We start from the raw sequence: 24,662 nt of genomic DNA, 5'->3' as shown, positions 1-24,662 counted from the left end.
GAATCATAGTAAAACTCACTAAGCTAGGCATCAACCCCTATATCACCAGGTGGGTTGTAAACTTGCTCACAGATAGAACCCACAGTGTGAAAGTAGCTGACTCCAAGTCAGACTGCTGATCATTCATAAGTGGAGTGCCACAGGGATCGGTCCTGGGTCCTCTCCTGTTTGATATCTACTTCTCTGAAGTCCAGGCCAACATGAAGGGACTCTAGCTGACAAAGTTCGCAGATGATTGCAAGTTGGGAACTATTATTAACTCCCCAAGTAATGTTGACATCCTATAGAAAGGTCTCACTCAGACCAACGACTGGTGTCAGAACCATGGCCTTATGCTCAATGCCAAATAAATGTGTCTGCATCCCCTTTGGGAAAAACCCGGTTCCCATGAATTACACATTGATGGTAGTCCACTGAACACAGAAGGCGTTATGAGAGATCTGAGAACACAGGTTGACAGCAGCCTCTCTTCTGACCACCAGATTGCCACTGTGGTCAGAAAGTCCTTCTATGTGGCACATCTCATTACTAAGGGTTTTGCATCCAGGAAGAAAGAGGTCATTGTCTCCCTCTACTCCTCCCTCATTAGGCCAATCATCGAGTACAATGCCCCGTTTGGCATGTATCTCACTAGACACCTGCAAAGGCTTCAACAACTGGAGAGGCTGCAAAAGTACCTCACAAAGAGGATCTTAGGCCTTAAACATTTGTCCTACATGGATGGACTCAAAAAGCTCCAACTAGTCTCTGTTGCCTATCGCCTACTTACAGGTGATGTCTGCTTGACTTATAAAGCCATGTCTGACCCCCCCCCCCTCTGTTAGAAATGCTACATCTAAAGAAATCCCAATTCCTCTGCACAACATGCTCTAGAGACCTCAACCTCATTACCACAATCAACAGAATGTGCTGGAGGGACAGATTCATAACACAGAGACTGCCCATGCTATGGAATAGACCTCCCATACTTGTCAAACAGAGCACCTCACTGGCCCTCTTCAAGGGAAATCTTGATGAGTGGATGGGAAATAGAAAATTCACCCCGGGGATCACTCCAGTGGCTCTACTCGACAGAGGCACTGGGAACTAAGGTCGGGTGGCACAATGCCAGGGTAATCCTATAGGCTAAGTTTGTAAAGCTCCAGGACCATTAGCCTAGAATGCACCTATGAACCCATGAGCTTCATGTTTCTTTATGTATCTAGAGTCCACTAATGATTTTATTTGGCTCGGTTCAAGGTATTCTCCTAAGTTTACTAATTCTTTGGGCATCAATGTTTTTCTCTAGTCAAAGTGAGCAAATCATTCAAGCTTTCTATTAATAAGAAGCTAACTTTTTCTAACAGCTACTTGCATTTTAGTAGCTGACATCCTCTGCTTTAAAAGAAAGAACTGGTGAAAGCTTAGTTGGTGAGAATTTCATGATTTACATCAGATGAATCCATTTTTGGTAGAATTGAAAATAGCGAAAAGTTTATTTTGTGAGAGGAGCTATCCCCAGACGTGGCTTATACTTACCTGGCAGGGGGAATACCATGACCAAGAAGGTGATTTCCCTAGGGTAAAGCTCTTCCATTGCACATTTTGGTTGGGTTGACCCCTGTGATTTCCCAAAATGTGGGTAACTCAATTCCATAATTTCTGGTAAATTCTGGTAAGTTCTGATAAATGAGTTATTTTTGTCCTGCTCATGGTGAGGAAGCTCTCCCCAGCCCCTTTTCAGTCTGCACACCTGCAACACACTTGGTCTGCCATTATCATCGCAGATCAGGTCCCCCCAGCAACTGCAACATTGCCAAATAAAACCACAGCTATGGTCTGGTTTCTCCCTACAGTTATTTCAAGCCAAGAATGACACTTTTTAATAAGGATATCTACCAGAAAAGTCTGCATAGGTGACTGGATGTTTACAATTCTTATTATAAGTAAATTTGGTGCTTTAATAGTTATTTTTTAAACATTGTGAATGGATGTTTACAATTCTTTTTATAGCAAATGTGGTACTTTTACTAGTGATTCTTTAGCCATTGTTTTGGCTGGCATGCACACCTGCAAGGGCCCTCACTCCACACCCCGGGCAAATATAGCTTTGTCTCTTGCCACTGGGTGATGCAACTAACAATACACTTGCTGTATCTTGTCCCAAATAAATCTGCCTCCCCATTGGAATTCCTATAAAGGTAGGCGAGCACCATTTACTTGGTGTATTTTGTCCCCAAATAGATTTGCCTTCCTTTGTTGATTTACTTACACTAAAGGTAGTGTTTCTGCAACTATCTGTTTAAAATCCTACCTTTCTGCATCTACCTCTTGTTTGCTTTCACTTACCTTACAGCTCCAAATTTCCACTTCTCATACTGATTGTTTTTCTTTGCACTTTTCTCTGAGGGAGGCCAGGCTGCTCCATTCGACCTCACTATGATTGGGCTCACTCCACTCCCATACCTTACCCCCATTCCCCCCATCCCTGAATCACCTAAACTTGTATGTACCATTAATGTTATGTGGAGGTTTTTTTCCCCTGGGCCTTTACTGAAAATGGGCTCAACTAGGCCCAGTAGACTTTCCCTGTTAACAAATGTAATAAATAAATAAATAAATAAATAACCACTCCCCCTAACTTTCCCCAATCAGCAATCACCCTCCATCCACAAGTCACACCTCAATTAACAAATGCACTATTTGTAACACCTATCCCTCTCCTCACACAACTTAATTGCAACTGTCCTTAATCACTCTGCTCCCACCACACTACACCAACACCCCTCTATCCCTACTTATTTATTTATTTATTATTTATTATTTATTTAACATTTGTTGACCGGGAGGGTCCAACTGGACAACAGTGTCCATTTTCAGTGGAGGGCTGAGGAGAAAAGCTCCAGCAAAGTACATTTTTACTAATACATGTGTAGTTAGTACAACAAAGAAAAAGTTTACTATACAGCTTATATTCATCTACTTACTGTCTAACAGAGATCACTAAAGCAATTAATATACATAGAAGATTAACAAACATAAAATATATACATGAGAGATGAGATTAACACATAAATCAAGTGCAAATACAGTACAGCATGTCTTGGATTTTCTTAAGCCTCTACAATTTAGTATGTCATCTGACAGAATGCCGTTTATAACTGAGAGGAAGACAAGGGGATATATGTGAGGAAGAAGGAGGTTACATGAGTAATACAGTAGATAGAAGTGTAGTTAGAGGTTATATATCAGTAAGGGAAATTTATCCAGGGTTAGTACATAAGCAGAGCAAGGCAAATGTTAGGTGATCTCTTAGTAGTTTCTTAAACTTGGTGGTGCTGGAGGTGGATCTACTATCAATGGGTAGGGAGTTGCAGATTTTGGTGATACTATTTGAGTATAACGAGTTATCAGCATTATTAGGTTCATAGGTTCATACTAGGCTATCTACCCTAGGGCATTTATAAGCCTATCCAGAATGTGTTTGGCTTTCGCCACCCATTTTAAATTTATTTTGCTATGCCCTTTTTCGAGGTTAGTATACTGTGCCTCTGTCTAACAGTGACACAGAAGTGATACCCGGGGTAAACCTACAATCTCCCATCCACTCATCAAGATTCCTCTTGAAGAGAGTCAATGAAGGACTCTGCCTAACCTGGACTGAGATTTTATTCCAGAGTGAAGGGAGCCTCTGGGTTATGAATCTGTCCCACCAGCATGTCCTATTTATTTCAGTGCTGAGGTTCAAGTCTCTTGAGAGCGTAGCTCGATGGGATTTGGATTTTCTGAGGTGCAGCATGTCTATTAATTCTGGATTGGTCAAGGCTTTATACATCAGACACAGATCGCCTCTGAGCAGGTGGTATGCTACTGAGTAGAGCTGGAGTTTCTTTAACCGGGCAGCATATGGCATCTGTTTGAGCCGTTTGATCCTCTTGGTGAGGTACTTTTGGGGTCTTTCCAGTTGCTGCAGGTGTCTGGTCAGGTACATCCCAAAAGGGGCATTGTACTCAATTATGGGCCTGATGAGGGATGACTAAAGAGGCACGATGACCTCCCCTGATCTAGATGTGAATCCCTTCATGATTAGGTGGGCTATATAAAATGTTTTTCTAACCACTTTGACCACGTGCTTGTCAAATGAGAGATTGCTATCAACTTGGGTCCCCAGGTCCCTAATTACTTCTCCTGTACTTAATGGATTACCACCTATGTGGTAATTTGTGGGCACTTTGTTTTTGCCAAAGGGGATGACTATACACTTTTTGGCGTTTAGCTTGAGGCCATGGCTCTGGCACCAGTTATCTGTTTCTATGAGGCCCTTTTGGAGGATGCTTGTGTCGGCTGGAGAGTCAATTATGGCGCCCAGTTTGCAGTCATCTGCGAAATTAGTCAGCCACAGTCCTTCCATGTTGGCCTGTACTTCCGAGAAATATATACCGAACAAGAGAGGTCCCAGGATTGAGCCTTGTGAGATGCCACTTGTAACTGGTTTGGAGTCTGACATGGCTCCAGCAATTCTAACCATGTGGGTTCTGTCCTTGAGCCAGTTTGCAACCCATCTAGTGACATAGGGGTTTATATTTAAGCTGGTGAGCTTATCTATAATGCCCGAGTGGGGTATTGTATCGAAGGCTTTTGCGAGGTCCAGGTAGGCTGTGTGGACCACCTTCCCCTCGTCAATGGCCTTGGTGACTGTTTCAAAGAAATCAACCAGGTTTAAGAGGCAGGATCTGCCCTTAACAAAGCCGAACTGGGTAGGATCCAGTGTCTGTAGGTCCCCAATATCTTTATTTATGAGGTCCATGATGATCCTTTCCATAGCTTTGCAGACCAAGCTAGTCAGGCTTATGGGGCGATAGTTTCCAGGATCCATTGAGGCACCACCTTTGTGGAGAGGGACCACTGTTGCTGTATGCCACTCTTTGGGTGCATATCCTGTAGTAAGGCTGAGATTGAACAGTAGTTTTATGTTTGGGTTTAGCTCTATTTGGAGTTCATGTAGGATGCAGCCCAGGACACCGTCTGGTCCTATTGATGCTGTGTTTGTTGCTTTGGAGAGGGCAGCTCTTACCTGAGCATCTGAGATGTCAGGGGGGCAGCACTCTGCTGGGATAAATATTTGCCCTTTTGGTGGGGAGGGGGGGAGAAGTTTGCGTTGGACCTGTCAGCTAGGATGTTGGCAATTTCTGTGGGTTCGGTGTATTTTTTGTCATTTTGGACTAATTCTGAGCATATCTGGGAATTCCCACCCAGGTTCCTAACATAACTAAAGAAAGCCTTGTGATTATCCTTAGTGTCCTGTGCAATTTTTCTCTCGAAGCTGGCCTTAGACGATTTTATGAGTGGCCGTAGTGTTTTGCTAATACTGATCAGAGGTGCCTTCCCTTTTTGGGATTTTGCTCTATCATGTAGTAGCTTCCTCCTTCTATTGTATAGTTTGTTTATGGCTGGGGTCCAGCATACAGGACGTCTGCCTTTGGAGGATTGTGTCTTGGTTTTATTTGGGATTGCATGATCCATGCATTCCTGAAGGTGTTCATAGAATGCTTTTATAAAGGATTCTGTGGTCTGGGCCGTATTTTCCACAGGCCCGGTGGCTTTGAAGGATTCCACCTCGGTTTTGAGGAGTGTGAAATTTGCTTTAGAGAAGTTTTTCACTGTGGATTTCAGGGCAGGGGTTGGAGTCGGGATGTGAATATCCAGTGCGACTAGTTTATGGTCTGATCTTACCAGTGAGGGATACACTTCTGGTCTGGAGCATAGAGTCCCCATGTTGGTGATGATCAGGTCCAGTATGTTTTCCCCTCTTGTGGGTGTGGTAACAAGTTGTTCCATAGCATTTGAGTTTATAAATTCTAGGAACCTTTGGGCTAGGGTGTTGGAGCTAGACTAATGCTCCCAGTCTATGTTTGGGTAGTTGAAGTCACCCAATATAATGGTGTTTGGAGAGACCTTCATATTTTCCAGTGTTCTCAGGAAGGCCGAGTGGGGTTCCTGGGTTTGGGAGGGTAGCCTGTAGCAGGCTATAAACTGGAAGGCAGTTTTACCCACTGTTAGTTGCATATGCATAGTCTCTGATGCTTCATGCTGTGCCACCAACCTGGAGGTGTGGGTATCTTTGACAAATATTGATACTCCCCCTCCTTTTGTAGTACGGTCCAAGTTTTGGGGCCGAAAAGCATGGTATGAGGTATAACCTGGTAGTGCTGGGGTGCTCTCGGGAGCCTTGAACCAGGTTTGTGTTACTGCACAGATATCGATGTTCTCCATGCTAAGGAGAGTTTTGAGTGCGTGCATCTTGAGGTTTAGACTTCTGGCATTGAGTAGCATTAATCTTAGTTTCTTATCCCTTGTGATACCTATGGAGGTGGGTTTGTCTTTTGAGCCTTGCCTAAAAAAGGCACTATGGGGGTAGCAAGAGCCTTTGCCAATATCCGAAATCCCAGGGGTGACAGGTGCAAGCCGTCCCTAGCGAAGCATCGTGGCTTGTCGAGCATATCATCCCAGGCTGACAGGCATTGGATCCCCTTTAAATGACACCAATACTTAAGCCAATTGTTGAAATTAATCATCTTGTCTTCATATTGTGGCATCATTCTTGGTGAGGTTAAGATGCTACTCAAGGTCAGGGTCATACCGGCCTGGGCTACATGCTCAAAGAGCTCCTCTATGACTCTTTTCATGTAGTCCAGGAAGGTACGTCTCAGGTCATTCACCCCAACATGGACAATGACTGAGTCATATTTGTACTTGCCTTGGAGTGACCTGAGTGCTTGTGTTATGTGGCGGATCCTAGCACCCAACAGGCAGCTCACCGTGACCTTCTCCTTGTTTAGCCTGGTGAGCAGGACGTCAGTGTGCCTGACGATAGAGTCACCTATTACAAGTGTATCAGGTGTATTGTTTAGCCTTAAGGGCTGTGACTGTTCGGCACACTACTTTTAGTGATGTTTACTAGGTTTTTGTTACTGGAGAGCAAAGTCTGGATATTGGAATAATGAGTGAGTAGGCCTTTGAGAGTGGGTATTTTTTCAGGTTGTTTGAGTATTTGGCGGGCCATGGATAGCTGGTTAAAATTAGTAGATTGGGGAAGTCTAGCCATGGGAGTTCTTTGAGAATGTGACAGTGATGGATTTGTAGCTGGTATCTGTAGCAAACTTTGCTAATTTATTTTAGCAGTTATATAGTCTGTTCATGTAAGTTTTCTTGAGGTTAGTAAGGATGGGAGACACATATAGGAGTGTGGAGAGAATCTGGATTCTGGCTATGGAAATTTTAGATTTGTCCATGAGGAAAAGTTTGTTCCTGTACAGGCTACCCATTTTTTGTGGACTTTGGTATTGTTTGATTTATGCAGAGATCAAAGTTCATGTTTTGGTCAAGTAAAAAATCCCATAAGCTTGGTGCGAGAGACTGGGGTAATGATGGTATTGTTTGCTGAGGTGATTTTGAATAGCGAGGAAGGGTCTGAGGATCTTGTATGGTGAACCAGGATTTGTTTTGTTTTGTTGAACTTAAGTATTAACTGGGTATTGGTTAGCCAGGTTTCTACTTTAGAGAAGGCTTTAAAGGATCATTGGAGGTTACTAGGCTATTGGCCTTCAGGCCCTTATAAGCCTAGTCAAGAGTTTGGCCCATGTTTAGACAAATCAACACCTGATGCCCCTGTCCAACAGGAACATGGTTGGAATCCCACAGTTATATTTTCTGTTTCCCATCCAGTTATCCAGGTTGGGCAGAAAAAGGGGTAAAGACATACTCAGCTTGATGTGGAGAGGGGGTCTATTCCATAGAAGAGGGAGTCTCTGGGACACAAATCTGTCCTGCCAAAAAGTCTTGTTGATGTCACACACCAGGTTGAGGCCAAGCATGTGGGTTACTCGAGTGGAGCTTGACTTGCGGATATGCAGCAGTCCCATCAAGGTGGGCTCCGTGATCACCTTGTATGCCAGAAAGAGGTCACCTCTGAGGAGTCTGTATGAAACTGAGTAGAGGGATAGGGCTTTTAGCCTATCTGTGCATGGCAGATGTTGGAGGCCCTTGAGTCTCCTGGTGAGGAACTTCTGTGGTTTCTCCAGCTGCTGCATGTGCTTTGCAAGGTACATGCCGAAAGAGGTGTTGTACTCAATAATGGGCCTTATAAGTGAAGAATACAGGGATGTTATAATCTCCTTGTGCCTGGATGAGATACCCTTACTTATGAGGTGGGCCATGTAGAAGGCTTTCCATACAACAGAAGCAACACAGTGGTCAAAATTCAACCTAGGTGCCCAAATCCCACAAGACTAATTGTGTGCTTAGGATATTGTTATTAATGTAATAATTTGTGGGGATGTCTCTTTCCCCAAAGGGGATGATGATATATTTTTTGGTATTCAGCTTGCAGTCACATTTCTGGCACCACTCATTTGTTTGAGTGAGACCCTCTTGGAGGATGTTCACATCACTAGGGGAACTAATGACCACAACCAGCTTGCAATCATCTGCAGACTTGGTCAGCCATAGCCCACTAGTTTTGGCCTGCACCTCAGAAAAATATATCCCAAATAACAGAGGCCCCAAGACCAAACCCTGGGGAACGGCACTTGTTACAGGTCTACTGCTTGAGGTGGCTTCCCCTATTTTGACTATGTGGGTTCTATCAGTGAACCACTTTGCTACCTGTCTGGTAACATATGGATTGATGCCTAGTTGAGAGAGTTTATCTATTATGCCCGAGTGGGGAATAGTGTCAAAACCTTTGGCCAGTTCAAGTTAGACAGTGTGCACTGTCTTCCCTCATCCATGGCTTTGGTGACTGTCTCAAAAATGTCAACCAGATTTAACATTATGACCTCCCCTTGACATAGCCAAACTGTGTGGGGTCGAGTGGTTGGAGGTTGCCAATGTCCTTGTCAATGAGGTCCAAGATAATCTGTTCCATGGCTTTACAGATCAGGCTAGTTAGGCTGATGGGTCTATAATCTCCTGGATCAGTGGATGCTCTACCTTTGTGTAAAGGGATGACAGTGGCTGTACTCCACTCAGCTGGGATGAAGCCAGTACTCAGGCTTGGGTTGAATATGGTGCCTAATGGTGCTGCAAATACCTGCCTGAGTTCACGTAGGATGCAGCCTGGGATGTTATCGGATCACATGGAGGCTGTATTTTTTGCCTTTGAAAGAGCTGTTCCCTAGATGACCTGTTCCCTAGATATACGGGGAAGGGGGAAGGTTCATAGGTTCATAGGTTCATAGGTTCATACTAGGCTATCTGCCCGAGGGCATTTACAAGCCTAGCCCATAGTTTTGTGGCTTACGCCACCCCTTTAGTATGGGGAACTATACCCATTATTTTGCTGTGCCTCTGTTGAGCAGTGACACTGAGGTAATCCCTGGGGTATATCTGCGATCTCCCATCCATTGGTCAAGATTTCTCTTGAACAAGGCCAGCGAGGTGCTCTGCCTCACATATACCGGGATTTTATTCCACAGCATAGGGAGTCTTTGGGTGATGAATCTATCCCTCCAGCACGTCCTATTAATAGCCGTGTCGAGGTTTAAGTCTCCGCCCTTGTGACTCTGACGGATCTAGATTTTTGAGGTGAAGCATATTCATCAAATCTGGGTTTGACATGGCCTTGTATGTTAGGCAAAGGTCACCTCTGAGCCTTGTGTGGCGACTGAATAGAGCTGGAGTTCTTTCAGTCGGGCAGCATAGGACAGATGTTTGAGACCCTTTATCCTTTTGGTGAGGAACTTTTGTGGCCTCTCCAGCTGCTGCAAGTGTCGGGTCAGATACATTCCGAATGGGGCATTGTACTCAATCATTGGTCTGATGAGTGATGAGTATAGGGAGACTATGACCTCCCTTGATCTAGATGAGAATCCCTTCATGATAAGGTGGGCAATGTAGAAGGTCTTCCTAACTACTTTAGCTACATGGGTGCCGAATGACAGACTACTATCAACCTGGGTCCCCAGGTCCCTGATAACTTCTTCTGTGCTCAGTGGATTGCCACCTATTTGGTAGCTAGGGGTAACCTTGTTTTTCCGAAGGGTATGACTATGCATTTTTGGCATTTAACTTTAGGCCATGGCTCTGGCACCAGTTATCCGTTTCTGTGAGACCCTTCTGAAGGATATCTGTGTCAGATGTGTTTTCTACTATGGCCCAGTTTGCAGTCATCTGCAAACTTTGTCAGCCATAACCCTCCTGTGTTTGCTTGTACTTCGGAAAAGTAGATGCCAAACAAGAGTGGGCCCAGGACTGAGCCCTGTGGTACACCACTTGTGACAGGCTTTGAGTCTGACATGGCGCCAGCAACTCTGACCCTGTGGGTTCTGTCACTCAGCCAGTTTGCAACCCATCTTGTGATGTATGGGTTAACATTTAAGCTGATGAGTTTTTCAATGATACCCGAGTGGGGTATTGTATCGAAGGCCTTCGCCAGATCGAGGTAGGCTGTATGGACTGCCTTTCCCTCATCAATGGCTTTGGTGACTGTTTGAAAAAGTCAACCAAGTTTAGAAGGCATGATCTGCCTTTGACAAAGCCAAACTGGGATGGATCCAAAGTCTGCAAATTCCCTATGTCTTTATTTATGAGGTCCATTATGATCCTCTCCATGGCTTTGCAGATAAGGCTTGTCAAGCTAATGGGCGGTAATTTCCAGGGTCGGTGGAGGCACCGCCTTTGTGAAGTGGGACCACAGTTGCAGTGCGCCACTCCTGGGTGCGTATCCAGAGGTAAGACTATGATTAAACAGCTGTCCTAGCTGTGGGTTTAATTCCTCGTTGAGTTCGTGGAGCACACAGCCGGGGACACCATCAGGTCCCATGGATGCTGTGTTTTTGCTTTGGAGAGAGCAGTTCTCACTTGGGCGTTGGAGATGTTTGGGGGCTGCAATCGCTTGGTATAGATATCTCTCCTTTTGGGGAGGGGAGAAGTTTGCACTGAACCTGTCAGCCAGTATGTTGGCAATGTCTGTAGGATCAGTAATCTTCACATCATTTTGAACTAGTTCTGAGCATATCTGGGAGTTTCCTCCCAGGTTTCTAACATAGCTAAAGAAGGCCTTATGATTGTCTTTTGAGTCTTTAGCTATTTTTCTCTCAAAATTTGCTTTGGATGATTTTATGAGAGCTCTTAGTTTTTACTTATAGTGATCAAGGGTGTCTTACCTTTTAAGGATTTTGCTCTATCTTGTAGTAGCTTCCTCCTTTTGTTGTAGAGTTTGTTTATGGCTGGGGTCCACCAGACTGGACGCTTGCCTTTGGTACAAAGAGTCTTTGTTTTGCTTGGGATTGCCTTATCCATGCAGTCCTGCAGGTGCTGGTAGAAGGCATTTGTAAGTGATTCAGCGGCTTGAGTACTGTTTTCTGCCGCTCGGGGCCTTAAAGGAGACCACACTAGTCTTTAGAAGTGTGAAGTCGGCTTTCGAGAAGTTCTTTACTGTGGTCTTTTTATTTCAGGTGGGGTGGGATGAGGACCTCCAGCGAGATTAGTTTGTGATCTGATCTCACCAGTGAGGGGTATACTTCCGGTGTTGAACATTGTGCTCCCATGTTCGTGATGATGAGATCAAGTATGTTTTCTCCTCTTGTGGGGATGGTGACTAGTTGTTCCATGGCATTTGAGTTTATGAATTCCAGGAACTTTTGGGCTAGGGTGTTTGGGCTTGAGTAGTGTTCCCAGTCTATATTAGGGTAATTGAAGTCACCTAGTATGATGGTGTTTGGTGATACATTTATCCCTCTAGTGTTTTCAGGAAGGCCATGTGAGGTTCCTGAGTTTGTGAGGGTGGCCTGTAACATGCTACAATTTGTAGAGCAGTCTTGCCTATGGTTAATTGCACCTGGATGGTCTCCGATGCATCGTGCGTTGCCACCAGTCTTGAGGTGTGGGTGTCTTTGATGAATATGGATACCCCACCTCCTTTCTTGGTATTGTCCGGATTTTGGGGCCGGAACGCATGATAAGAGGTAAAACCTGATAGTGCTGGGGTGCTCTCAGGAGCCTTGAACTAGGTTTCTGTCACTGCACAGACATCGATGTTCTCCATACTGAGAAGGGCCTCGAGTGCGTGCATTTTGAGATTTAGACTTCTGGCATTGAGCAGCATTACCCTTAGTTTTTTCCTTTTTGTGTTCTAGGGTGGTAGGTTTAGAATTTGAGCCTTGCCTAAAAAAGGCACTATGGGGGTGGCAAGAGCCTATGCCAATATCCGGAATCCCAGGGGTGACAGGTGCAAGCCGCCCTTGAAGCAGCGTGGCTTGTCCAGCATGTCATCCCAGGCAGACAGACATTGGATCCCCTTTGAATGACACCAGAGTTTAAGCCAATTGTTAAAGCTGATCATCTTATCTCTGTATTGTGGCATCATTCTTGGTGAAGGTAGGATACTGCTCAAGGTCAAGGTCATACCTGCCTGGGCTACATAATCAGAGAGCTCCTCAATGTCTCTTTTCATGTAGTCCAAGGAGGTACGTCTCAGGTCGTTTACACCAGCGTGGACAATGACTGAGTCGTATTTGTACCTGCTGTTGAGAGACCTGAGTGCTTGCGTTATGTGGCGGATTCTAGCGCCCGACAGGCAGCTTACTGTGATCTTCTCCTTACTCAGTCTGGTGAGCGGGACGCCAGTGTGTCTGACTATGGAGTCACCAATGACTAGTGTGTCTGGCATTGTGTTTGGCCTTAAGGGCTGTGACTGTTTGACACTCTGACTGTGAGGTATATGTGTTGCAGGTGTTGTGTTCTGAGGTGGTGGTTGTTTGGGTGTCTGCTTTGGTGGCCTCTGCTGTTTTGGTAGATTTTTGATCAGAGCCGAGTATGTCTTTGTGTGTTTATGTGTATGATTTGAGGTTGTGATGGTACTATGTGAGACTGGGTCTATAGTGTGTGTGGTAACCTTCTCCTCCTGACTGGTCTTGCCAGTCCTATGTTGAGAGAGCTCAGCCTCCAGTTTGGCCGTATAGTTGCATCTCTCGCATGTATTTGTGTTTTGTGGGAGGAGGAGAGGGTTGTCTGTGTACATGAGGCAATTGTAACATTGCCTCAATATTCCCAGGTTCACCAGCTGAGCAGGAGAGGACACAAGCAACTGATCCCTCGACATGCTAGAAGGACTAGAAAAAAAACTTTAAAAGAGATTCCGGGGGACGTGGGTGACCGAGAAATGGGGGTTTGCCTTTTTGGGGTGCTATCTATAAGAGTGCCGTATCAAGGTAATAAGTACTGTAGGAGCAAGTGCTAGGTTTAACAGATAGAGAAAAGTCTACTTGGAGTCAAGTAGAGATGATCTTTTTAGGTATTAGAGAAAGTGCTAGTAACAGGGATGCTTAAAGGTAAGATTGAAAAGAATGCACTCTGCAGTGTGCACTAGAGAAGTTAGATATGAAAGTAGGTAACTTGAGTTTTACCTGTTTAAAAAGTTAAGGTTTAGTGGAGAGTTACTATTTTTAAAACAGTAAGAAGGTACTGGTGAAGTCCTGATTTACTGGTGGGGGGCAGAGGGGTAACTTTTCACTGAATCTGTCAGCCAGCAAGTTTGCTATATCTACAGCATTTGTATATGTGGTGTCCTTCACCACCACTTCCGAACAGATCTGGGTGCTTCCTTTGAGATTGCAGACATATGTGAAGAAGGCCTTATGATTTTCTGTAGTATATGTGATCAATTTGCACTCAAAGTTTACTTTGGAGGATTTCACTAGTGCTCTTATTTGTTCAGTCTAAGGAGACATTGCTTCCAATTGGGCACCTGCTCCTTCTTGGTCTTGGACAGCAATTTATTTCCTTTTGTTATAGAGTTTATGTATTGCAAATGTCCATCAGACAGATCTATTCTTTCTTGCAAAGGATGATTTAGACCTGTTGGGTACTCCTGATTCCATGCATCCATATAAATGCTTGTATAGTGCTTTGTTATAGTTTTGGATATCTGTGCCAGTTCCTACAGATGGGGAGGGGGCTGTGAAGCTGTTTATACCATCCCAAAGGAGGCTGCAATTAGCTTTGGAGAAGATTTTATGTCTGATCCTAGCTAGAGGGGGGTTGGAAGAGATTCTGATTTTGAAATGACCGCTTTGTGGTTGGATCTTACCAGGGAGGATGATACTATAGGGATGCTGCAGTGGTTACTCATGTTGATTAATACCAAGTCCAAGATATTATCACCTCTTGTGAGGGTATCAACTAGCTGTTCCAAGACATTTGCATTGAGAAAATCAAAGAATCACTGGGCATTTGTGTTCTGGCATGAGTAGTTCTTCCAATCAATGTTTGGGAAGTTAAAGTCACCCAAGATCAGGGTAAAGGGTTGCATCTTGATAGATTCGAACAGATCCAAATAGGTGGATTAGGAATCTTGAGTCAGATTCGGGGGCTGGTAGATAGCTATGATTTGAATAGGGGTCTTGTCAGTGGTTAACTGCACCTGGATTGTCTCCTGTGCTTAATACTGTTTGACCTGCCTGGAAGTGTGTATGTCTTTAATGTATATTGAAACTCCACCTCCTTTGGCTTTACTGCTGCTGTGTTATTTCCTGAAGATGGTGGAGTGTTGGAGCTGCATAAATTAAGGTAGAGTCATCAGCATATTGTATTAACATGGCTTCATTAGTGGCAGTATGCAGTCTATTAGTGAATAACATGAAGAGAAGAGGGGCAAGAATGGATCCTTGTAGGAACCCTAAGGTGACTGACAGCAGTCGGGAGAGAGAGTTACCCCATTTGACTGCTTGCTGCCTCCCTTTGAGATAGCTCTGGAACCAGGTGAGTGTGGAGTGGCTGGTTTTAAATTCTGATAGTGTGTTTAACAGTATGGAGTGTGAGACCATGTCAAATGCTTCTGAGAGGTCCAGAAGGATAGATGAGACCAGGCCACCTTCATTTATGAGAAGGTTGACAGAGTTAGTGAAACGTAAAAGGTCAATGGTTGTACTATGGTGTAGGCGGAATCCATGTGGAGTTTTGGATAGTAGATTGTTAGTGGGGAGATAGTGGAGAAATTGAGTATGGATGAATTTTTCCAGAATTTGTGATAGTGGAGAGAGGATAGAAATTGGACGGTAGTTGGAAAGCTCAATAGAGCTGCTGACTTTATGCAGTTGAATGATGTGGGCTACTTTCCAGATAGTTGGGACCTGTTGTTCAGTGATGGATTGATTTATAAGGATGGAGACAGGGTAAGCAATGGCTTCTGCAGTGATTTTGAGATAGTCTGCGGGTAGGCTGTCTGCAGCTAAGGTTGTTGGTTGGAGTTTATGACATTTTTATGGTGGCACTAGAAATAGGTTGCAGGGAGAAGTTATTGTCATTTTGTGTTGGAGAGACAGGAGTGGGGGGAGTGGCTAGTGTTTGTTAGTTTGAGTGTAGAATTAGTGAAAAAGTTGTTAAACTGTGTGATTATGTCATCTATGGTGTTGTCAGTGTTTGGGGAGGGGTAGTGATTTGACCAGGCTGAAGGATTTTCTTGATTGCTGACAAGAGCTTTTGTGTGGGGTTTCCTTGGTACTCTAGTTGTATTTTAGCATTATATTCTTTTTTTCTTGTCTTATATGTTTTTTGTCAGGATTTCTTAGTTCTAAGTATTTCTGATGATTGCAAAATTGCAAAATTGCAAAAAGAACAGAAGGAATCGCCACAGGAAAAAACTCCGTCTTTAGGTATAAAAAACTTCTTTATTGGAAACAAGGAATGAGCGCTTTCACGTAGGTTGACTACGCTTCATCAGATGCAATTTACAACAGAAAATGTAACATCTATTTAAACAAATTTTGGCGGGCAAATACAGCATTAACAGAGGCAATACATCAATTAATATAACAATTAAGAAGTCAAGCTCTTAAAGTGACTGGGGTATAGCAATGCAAAAATAGGAACCTATAAAGGTACTCCACAAATGTCACCTGTCCAATATCTTACAAATTCTTAGGCTTGTTTCATAAACAGATCAAACTTCAAGTTTAGTAAAAACATATCCAGATAAAATCAACATTATTTTGATGAATGTTGGTAATCTTGTATTAGCAAAATGGTTACTAGTGAATAATTATTGCGTTTCAGTTTCTTTACTCAAAAAACAATGTTGCCGCTTGCTATATTGCTAATCCAATCATCAACTGCTGCACTTGTTTATTTTGTTCAGAAAATTATTGTTTAAAAATATTTAAACCCATCATTGCTTAGTAATGCATCTTAATTTCTATATCATCACGTGAAGCATAAACTATGAAAAGGTAAAATATTATGTTGAACAATTAAATTTTAAAAATCATTTTAATTCAAGTTAAAATAAACTTGAAAATAGACCATAAAAATTTTAAAATTATGTGTGTAAAAACTTTCCTTGACATATTATTAGTTAGTTAGTAGCAGTGTACTATAGCAAAACATCGCATACAACTGAGAGAGCAATGTATCGTACGCTACTATTTATTGTAAAAGATTAATGTCAGTAAAGCCAGTTTAAAAACGAAAATGTATCTATAGAGAGGTTTATATAAAAAACATGCTATTTGTCAATATTCTAAATATTTAATTAAGATGTTTGATTAATACGCGTTGTGCAACTAGAATCACAATACACATGCGCTAAAATTTAATGGAGAAGGTTATATGAAAGAATCCATAGTGCGAACAACTAAAAGAGTTCTGATGTATAAAAGTCAGAGAAACATAATAGGTTAACATGAGGGGCCAATTGAAGAGGTCACTTATCAGAATGGAAGTCAAAGTTTTTCTGTGAATAGCAGCAAATGGTAGTGGAAAAAGACAAGAAATGTATGCCATCGTATCCCTTAACGGAAAAAATATAAACAATGTGATTTATTAACAAATATATAATCAGTATGATTTGTTAAAAAATATATGGCAAAAATTCATAATTGCATTTCTGTAATATATATAAAAAATAAGATAAAAAATATATATTTTTTCCATATTAAATGTTGTTAAATATAGTAATATAAATAAATATTAACTAAAAAATTACTTATTATAAATATATATATATATATGTATATAAAGAAAATGATAAACATTGTAACAATTTAATATGATGAATTTGAAATAAAAAATGAAGGTATATAATAGATAAAATATTATAATAATGAATTAGGATTAATATATAACTATCACAATGTACAGAATATTAGGTATAACTGTATCTGTCATCAGTGTGTAATCCATCTAAATAATAAATATTAATATAACAGGCTAATACATATTCTGAGTCTGTTGGGACGTCATTGACCAAAAACAGAAAACATATACTAAGTAACCTGTACAATAACTTCAAAGCTTCCTATTGTTTAATATGGGTTTTATAGAAACAAACTGATTAATACCCGGACTAATATGGGCTTTTAAAGTGAATATCCATTTTAGTTCAATACAAGCCAATTGGTTAATGTTGTCACCTCCCCTTAAGTTAATGGTGACCAATTGTAGGACTTTGAAACTGAACCTGTGTGTTGTATATTCTAATAAATGTTTTGCTAGCGCATTCTGTTCATTGCCCTTTCTAATATCGTAGAGATGGTTATATACCCTATCTCTTAACCTACGCTTAGTCAGGCCAACGTAGAATGCATCACAAATATCACACGTTGCAAGGTATATAAGGTTTTTACTATCACAATTACAATAAGTGGAAGGTACAAACTTAAAAATACCTTCTGGATGAGTGAAGGACTGTTTCCTTGAAATATAAGGGCACATATGACAATGGCCACAAGAATAGGTTCCATGTTGAACAGGTTCATACGCTATTTGAAGAGGTTTTCTGTCTATACATAGTAACTGCTTGAGATTACTACAATTCTTATAGCTAAATCTGGGACGTTCACCTACAGCTTTCTTAGTAAACACATCCATAGTGAGCACATTCCAATTTTTATTTATTACTTTTTTGAGTGCCACAATATCACTGGTATATTTTATAGTGAAGAATAACTTCTCAGTGAAACTGTTTTTAGTAGATGAAAAATTTGGTCCCCTTTGTCTAACCTCACAACTAGACTGGACCAAGTCTAATGGTATAGTGCCAAACATTTGTTGTTTACATTTGTTAATGATTTTGTTAGGATAGCCTCTATCTCTAAATAATGTTACCAGATTGTCCAATTCAGTTTTAAAAATTTGATCATCACTACAAATCCTTGCTATTCTACTCAATTGACTGGTGATAATACCTGGAAACATGAACCTCGGATGCATGCTCTCAAATTTCAGCAGTGTGTTTCTCCAAGTAGGTTTTCTATATAGAGAGACATCTATCGTTCCATTAGTATTCAAATGTAAGGTTAAATCTAAGAAATTAACATATTCAACTGAGGTTTCTATAGTAAACCTTAGGAAGGGACTGGTAGTTTCTATATCTTTAACAAATTGGATGCAGTCATTTTCAGTGCCTTCCCATACAAAAAGGACATCGTCCACGAATCGTTTATATAATTTAATATTACTGAATTGTGTGTGTTTGAATAAATGATTCCGTTCCCAAGCATAGACAACTAAATGCATAACTATTCGCACAGGGGGTGCCCATGGCAACCCCCCATTGCTGCAAATAGTATTTATCCTTATATAGAAAAATGTTGTTGTTCAAAACTATATCCAGTAGATGGTTAATCAGTATTTGTCTATTATTACTATAATGAGAACATGTCACTAAAACCTCTCTTATGGCTTGAAGTCCTAATTCATTCGGGATACATGTAAATAAATCCTTCACATCCATAGTCACCAACAAATAGTTGGAAAAATTTCTATCACACTTAAAGTCTCTCAAAACTTGTATTAACTGATACGAATCCTTGAGAATATTCGGAATGTCATTTACTATGGGTCTCAACAAATGTTCTATGAAGGATGAAATGGTGGAGGTACTCCATCCTTCACCAGAGACTATGGGTTTCATGGGCACGGGCAAAACATTTTTGTGTATCTTAGGTAAGCCCTTAATGACAGGAATAGTGGGAAACTCAATAAAAAAATATTCATATGTTTCGCAACTTATTTGGCCACACATTAGGAGATCATAAAGATCTTCTTGTATTTTTTTAATAGTATCAGTAACGAAGTTACTGGGAACAATTTTATAGGTATTAACATCAGAAAGTAGAGAAGTCATATTCTTATCATAATCAGTTGTATTTAATACAACTACAGCTCCACCTTTATCCGCTGGTTTGATAGTTATATTATCATTCTGTTTAAACCTACTCAATGACTTTTGTTCATCTTGCGTTATATTAAAGTAAGTACATCTTTTTCGTTTCATAGTAAACATTTCATAAAAGTCATTCTCGCACAATTTCATAAAACATTGCTTATTATTTATTATTTATTATTTCTGATGATTGGTTAGTGATTTGTTAAGGTGCCAATTGCCCCAGGCTTTGTCTCTTGATTTTAATACAGCTCTTGTTTCTTTGGTTAGCCATGGGGTGTTGGGTTTTATCCTACTTGTTCTAGGTGAGCAAGCTTATTTAGGATGCTAAGGAAGGTAGAGATAAATAACTCCACTACCTTGTCTAATGGGAGGTATCTGAGATGTGCTCATCTGCAGCTTTTGAGTGTGTATATGAATGTTAGGGTATTGACATTTTTTGTTTCAGATTTGCTGATATGATGGGGTTTTGGAAGAGTTTATTTGTTGTCAGAGTATGAAGGTGAGGTGGTGGTCACTAAGGCTGTCAGGGACACAGCCTGTGAGTTAAGAGAGTTTGGGTTGATTGGTGAGTATCCAATCTATGACTGATTCTTTTTTTGATGTTTTCTCTATCCTGGTAGTGTGTTGGATTAGTTGGGAGAAGCTGTACAGAGAAATATGGTTTGTGGGTGTGTTTGAGTTAAAAGGAATACCAATCGATATTAAAGTCTCCAAGTATAATTGTTTCATCTTTATCACACCATCCAGCTAACCTAACATTCCAAAACAAAGAATACACACCATGCTCTTTCTCCTGCCCACACTGTATACTCTACTGCTATCTGCATACTAAATAACATCCTACACTCACCTACAGATACAACATGTTCATTGCCCCACACTATATCACACTAATACCATCCACTCCTCACTCTCCTACCTTGCCATCTCTTTTCAACTCTACAATCACGCACCTATTGCATACTTCTACTTCAACCATATTGTTGTCAGCAATACAACTAACCACTTCAGCAAACACCTTCACATACTCTCCAAACTGTCACATAGACATGCATGTATATTATAACAGATTCTCCATAGTGGCAAGATACACCCCAATCCCAGGCCACATCTTGCACAACATACTGTCATGCCTACCATTGTACCCCTTCCTCACAATAAAACATCAGACCTTTTCATTCTTACTATCAACCTTAGAAGCCTAGTTAACAAAATCACAGACTTTCATGCAGTCATTGCACAATACTCACCAGACATTCTTATAGCAACAGAAACTTGGCTAAAACCCCATATAAGAGCCCCAGACATACTCCCACAAGGTTATTACTTACACAGATTAGACAGGATCAGGAAGAAGGGTGATGTGGTTGCAATCTTCTACAAAGATAACCTAATCATATACTACCTACCCATCAAATACCCTTATGATGACAACTTTGAAGTTCTAGTAACACGGCTCAGAATCAACCCAAAGGAAAATATTACCATAATAGCCACTTACATACATCCCATCAATACTCCCACTGCTACTGAGGAACTCATAGCCTGGACAATCTCAACCTACACCCATGAAACCATTATCACAGGAGATTCCAACTTAGGCTGGAACACTTAGACTGGTGATAACACCCCCACCTTCATAAATCTACATGGTTTCTCCCAAATTATCCAGTTTCCCACTCAAATAGATAAACATAGCTAAAGGGAATCTGTTAGACTCATCACTTATTAACAGTACCACCTACAACTATCTCTCGGGATACCTTCCAAATAATTTAAAAGACCATAAGTTACCTAGTTAATCCATCATCAGCTCAACCCACCCAGAACCATAGTTTACAAAGTCATGTGAAATACCTAAAATTTCTCCAGCGAAGCATTCTTAGACATGCTCAATCATCTCCAACTTCACCAGGCTATAACATACTTCGATGACACATTTCTAGCTATTCTAAATAGCTTAGTACCAACTCATACATGTCATGTTAAAAATAAGATATTGCCCTGGATATTAAAAGAAACCATTAGACTTCAAAAGGGACAAAACCTGGTTTCAATACCAGAAAATAAAAGAAAATAAAACTGTGTAAGCAAATCAGCAGCTCCGCAATAACAAAAAAAAAAAAAAAAAAAAAAAACTCAAACTAGACAAAAAAACATATTATACATCTGTGCAAAACAAATATGAAAACAATCCCAAAAAGTTCTGGCAGGCAATTAACTTGGTCCTTTACCCAGGTAAATCCATAACCCCAGAACCAACGACCAATAACCAAAGTGTGAGTATTGCCTCACAAATCAACATCTACTTTATAAACACCATCATCTCCTTAGTTACAGGGAACAATTCCACCTCACTGTCTCTTCAACCTAATGTGGAAACCAACAACTCTTTTGACCTCAAACCTGTCCCATCTAACACCATAAGAATGATGCTGAAAAAACTGAAACCTTCCTTAGCACCTGACCAACTCCCCAATGAGTACCTCAAACTTTCAGCTGATGTCATAACTCTGCCTATCTCTATTCTGATAAATAGGTCTATAACAGAACAATATGTTCCAAAATTATGGGAAATTTCCTCTATCACCCCTCTACATAAAGGAGGAACAGCAAAAGAATTGATCAATTACAGACTCATAGCCATTCTTTCCCCCTGTGTCAAAGTTCTGGAAAATTTTATACTTGCTCAATTACTACAATACTTGCTATCTCATAGCCTTATCTCTTCCTCCTAACATGGTTTCAGACTGAAACACAGCACCACCCCAGCCCAAATTAATTTCTTTAACACCATCTATCAACTCAGAAATGTAAACCCGCAAATAGCAAAACTCTTCCTAGACATGTCAAAACCATTCAATACGGTCTCCCATCAGAAACTCCTTAATATTCATCCCTCACTAAACCTGTCCAATTCTTCCCTATCCTGGCTCCTAAGCTATCATTCTGACGGACAACAAGCAGTATGATGGAAATCCGAACTCTCACCACTTCCGCCTGTCTCAGTCGGAGTTCCCCAAGGATCCATACTAAGGCCCCTTCTTTTCACCAATGATCTAGTCTCATCAGCAACACACACTAAAGTATTCCAGTATGTGGATGATTCAACTTTAATCTGCTCAGCAGATAGCTTACCAGGCCACCAAATAATATCCCAACAAGCTTTAATGATATCGAAAAATATCGAAGTAAATCAGAGTTAATCCTCAACCTCCAAAAAACACAGTTAATGTTATTTACCAGTAGCAAACAATCACCTACCACCACTCCATTCACCATTCTCTCAGCAAACAACACAGCCATCCAACCAGTTGAGCATAAAAAAAACTCCTTGGCAGGACTATAGACAACAAACTCATATTTGTCCAACACATAGTCATCACAATTAAGAAAGTTTATGTCAAAATTGGCTCACTGTACAGAAGCAAGCCATTCCTCACTGACAACACCAGACTAACCATATCCAGAGCCTTCCTCCTCTCTATGCACCTTTATGCTTTCCCCTCTTTACCAACTTAAAAAACTCAGACTTAACCAAATTGGAAACTTGCTACAACAAAACAGCTCACTTCACAGCCAACCTTCCCCACCAAACCCACCCTTGCATTGGTCTACATAAACCATATTGGCTCAAGCTACATAACCCTCTCCATCTCTTCTAACTTAAATTCACACAAACTTTCGTCCTCCATTCTGACAACTGCCCATCCCTCAAGGACCTTGTTGCTCCCTACACATGCCCACAAAGTCTAAGATCCACAGACAGAAACTTTTTCACAGTAAACAAAGGTTACAACACTCAACGGTGAAGCCCTATTCTCAAATCAAACAGTCAAATTATGGAAGTGTCTACCCCACACCCTCCAAAGCACACCTGAATCTACCAATTTCAAACAACTACCATTTGAACATCTATCCAAAAACTGGCATTGCTCCTGCACCAAACCTGACTGACAAGATAACTCTCTCATTTATTCATATCTGTTGTTTAATATGTACACAGTACTAATTTTATTATTCTCACAGTGATCTTTATTGAAATGCTTCTGTGATTTTCTTTTTTAAAATTGTATCTACTAGAAAACAGTATTGAATACTTCTTTGTACAGACTAACTAGATGATGTGTATTCTGCATCTTACTATATGTATACTACTGTACTGTCTAATTATTTTACTTTTCTTATATTTCTGTGGAGCTTTTTTCCCTGGGCCTCCACTGAAAATGGGCTTCTGACCCAGTCAGACATTCCCAGTAAACAAATCGAAATAAATAATTGCTTAAGTACAACAAAACAGGATTTGTTTATGCTAAGTGCAGTCAAGTGTACCAAAGGAGTTCTTGTCCCCAGGCCTCTACTTCCCAAGTCAGGAAATGAAAACAAATAAATACATGGTGCACTTTTCCACTAGAAGTAAAACTGTTGAACCAGGAGTATACAACAGGTTTCTCAGATTTATGTTTTTTACTTATTCATCCAATGTTAAGGATTTAAACAATGCTATCAAAAGGTATTGCAACATAGTTTTATATAAGGACCAGGTTTCCAACTTGTGTTAGGGTTCCGATTTTGCTTTTAAATGAAATATGAATATTAAAAATATTGATGAACAGGTGTAGTAATACTGACCTCAGTTTCATTACATTTAAGTGTGGTCACTGTCAGCAGTGCTGTTTTGTCAAGGAAGGCACCAGTATAACAGTGCCACGTTTTAGTAAACAATTTACATTGTTTAACTTACTCACTGTTTGTCATGCACTGCTTTCTATGTGGGTAGAAAATCTATGAACATAGTAATGACAAAAGGAGACAGGATGAGAACAATGTCAGTTGCAAATATCCCAGGATATGTATTCACCTTTACAAGGTCGAAATCCAAAATAAATGAAGACAAATCTGATGATTCAAAAAGAGTGAAACTTTAATTTACTGAACAGTAAAGTGTTTCTCAGGGTAAGTAAGCTATTGGTAATAACTCATTTTACAACAACCCCCCATTAATATTCAAAAACGTGCATGCTGATTGGTCAGCGTGCACGTTGTAAATCCAAGTTATAGTAATGGAAAAAGGTCTGGTCGCCCAGTCTTTTTCCATTACTATAACTCTTACAGCAACACTGTCTCGCTATGTTAAATGAGTTTAACATAGCGAGACAGCTTTAAAAAAAGCAACGGAGATTTTCCGTTGCTTTTTTTAAATCTGTCTCACTATGGTAAACCCATTTAACATAGCAAGACAGTTTGTAAATAGCAATAGAGATTCTCTGTTGCTTTTTTTAAAGCTGTCTCGCTATGTTAAACCCATTTAACATAATGAAAAAGTTTGCAAAAAGCAACAGAGATCTTGCTTTCTTCGTTGGTTTTGCCCACAGTTCTAATATACTGTGTAGGCATACACATGCACAGTACATCAGAACTGCCGCAGAATACCAGACAGCTGCGGAAGGGCAGCAAGGAGGCATTATACAATGCCATTATTTAAGAAAAGTAATTATTTTTTTCTTAAATAATGTCA

General features: G+C 40.8%; 1 non-coding gene across 1 annotated transcript; it reads left to right on the top strand.

Moving 5' to 3' along the window:
• Nucleotides 1–1,510: 1,510 nt before the first annotated feature.
• LOC122800547 lies at nucleotides 1,511–1,667 on the top strand. The gene has a single exon (XR_006364577.1). It is a non-coding gene; the product is annotated as a U1 spliceosomal RNA (small nuclear RNA).
• The last annotated feature ends 22,995 nt before the right edge of the window (nucleotides 1,668–24,662 follow it).

Source organism: Protopterus annectens, chromosome 4.part0, assembly GCF_019279795.1.
Source record: "Protopterus annectens isolate FY-2018-M chromosome 4.part0, PAN1.0, whole genome shotgun sequence".
NCBI classification, from domain to species: domain Eukaryota; kingdom Metazoa; phylum Chordata; order Ceratodontiformes; family Protopteridae; genus Protopterus; species Protopterus annectens.
Note: the sequence above shows the minus strand (reverse complement) of the source record. Positions and strands in the feature narration are given on the sequence as shown.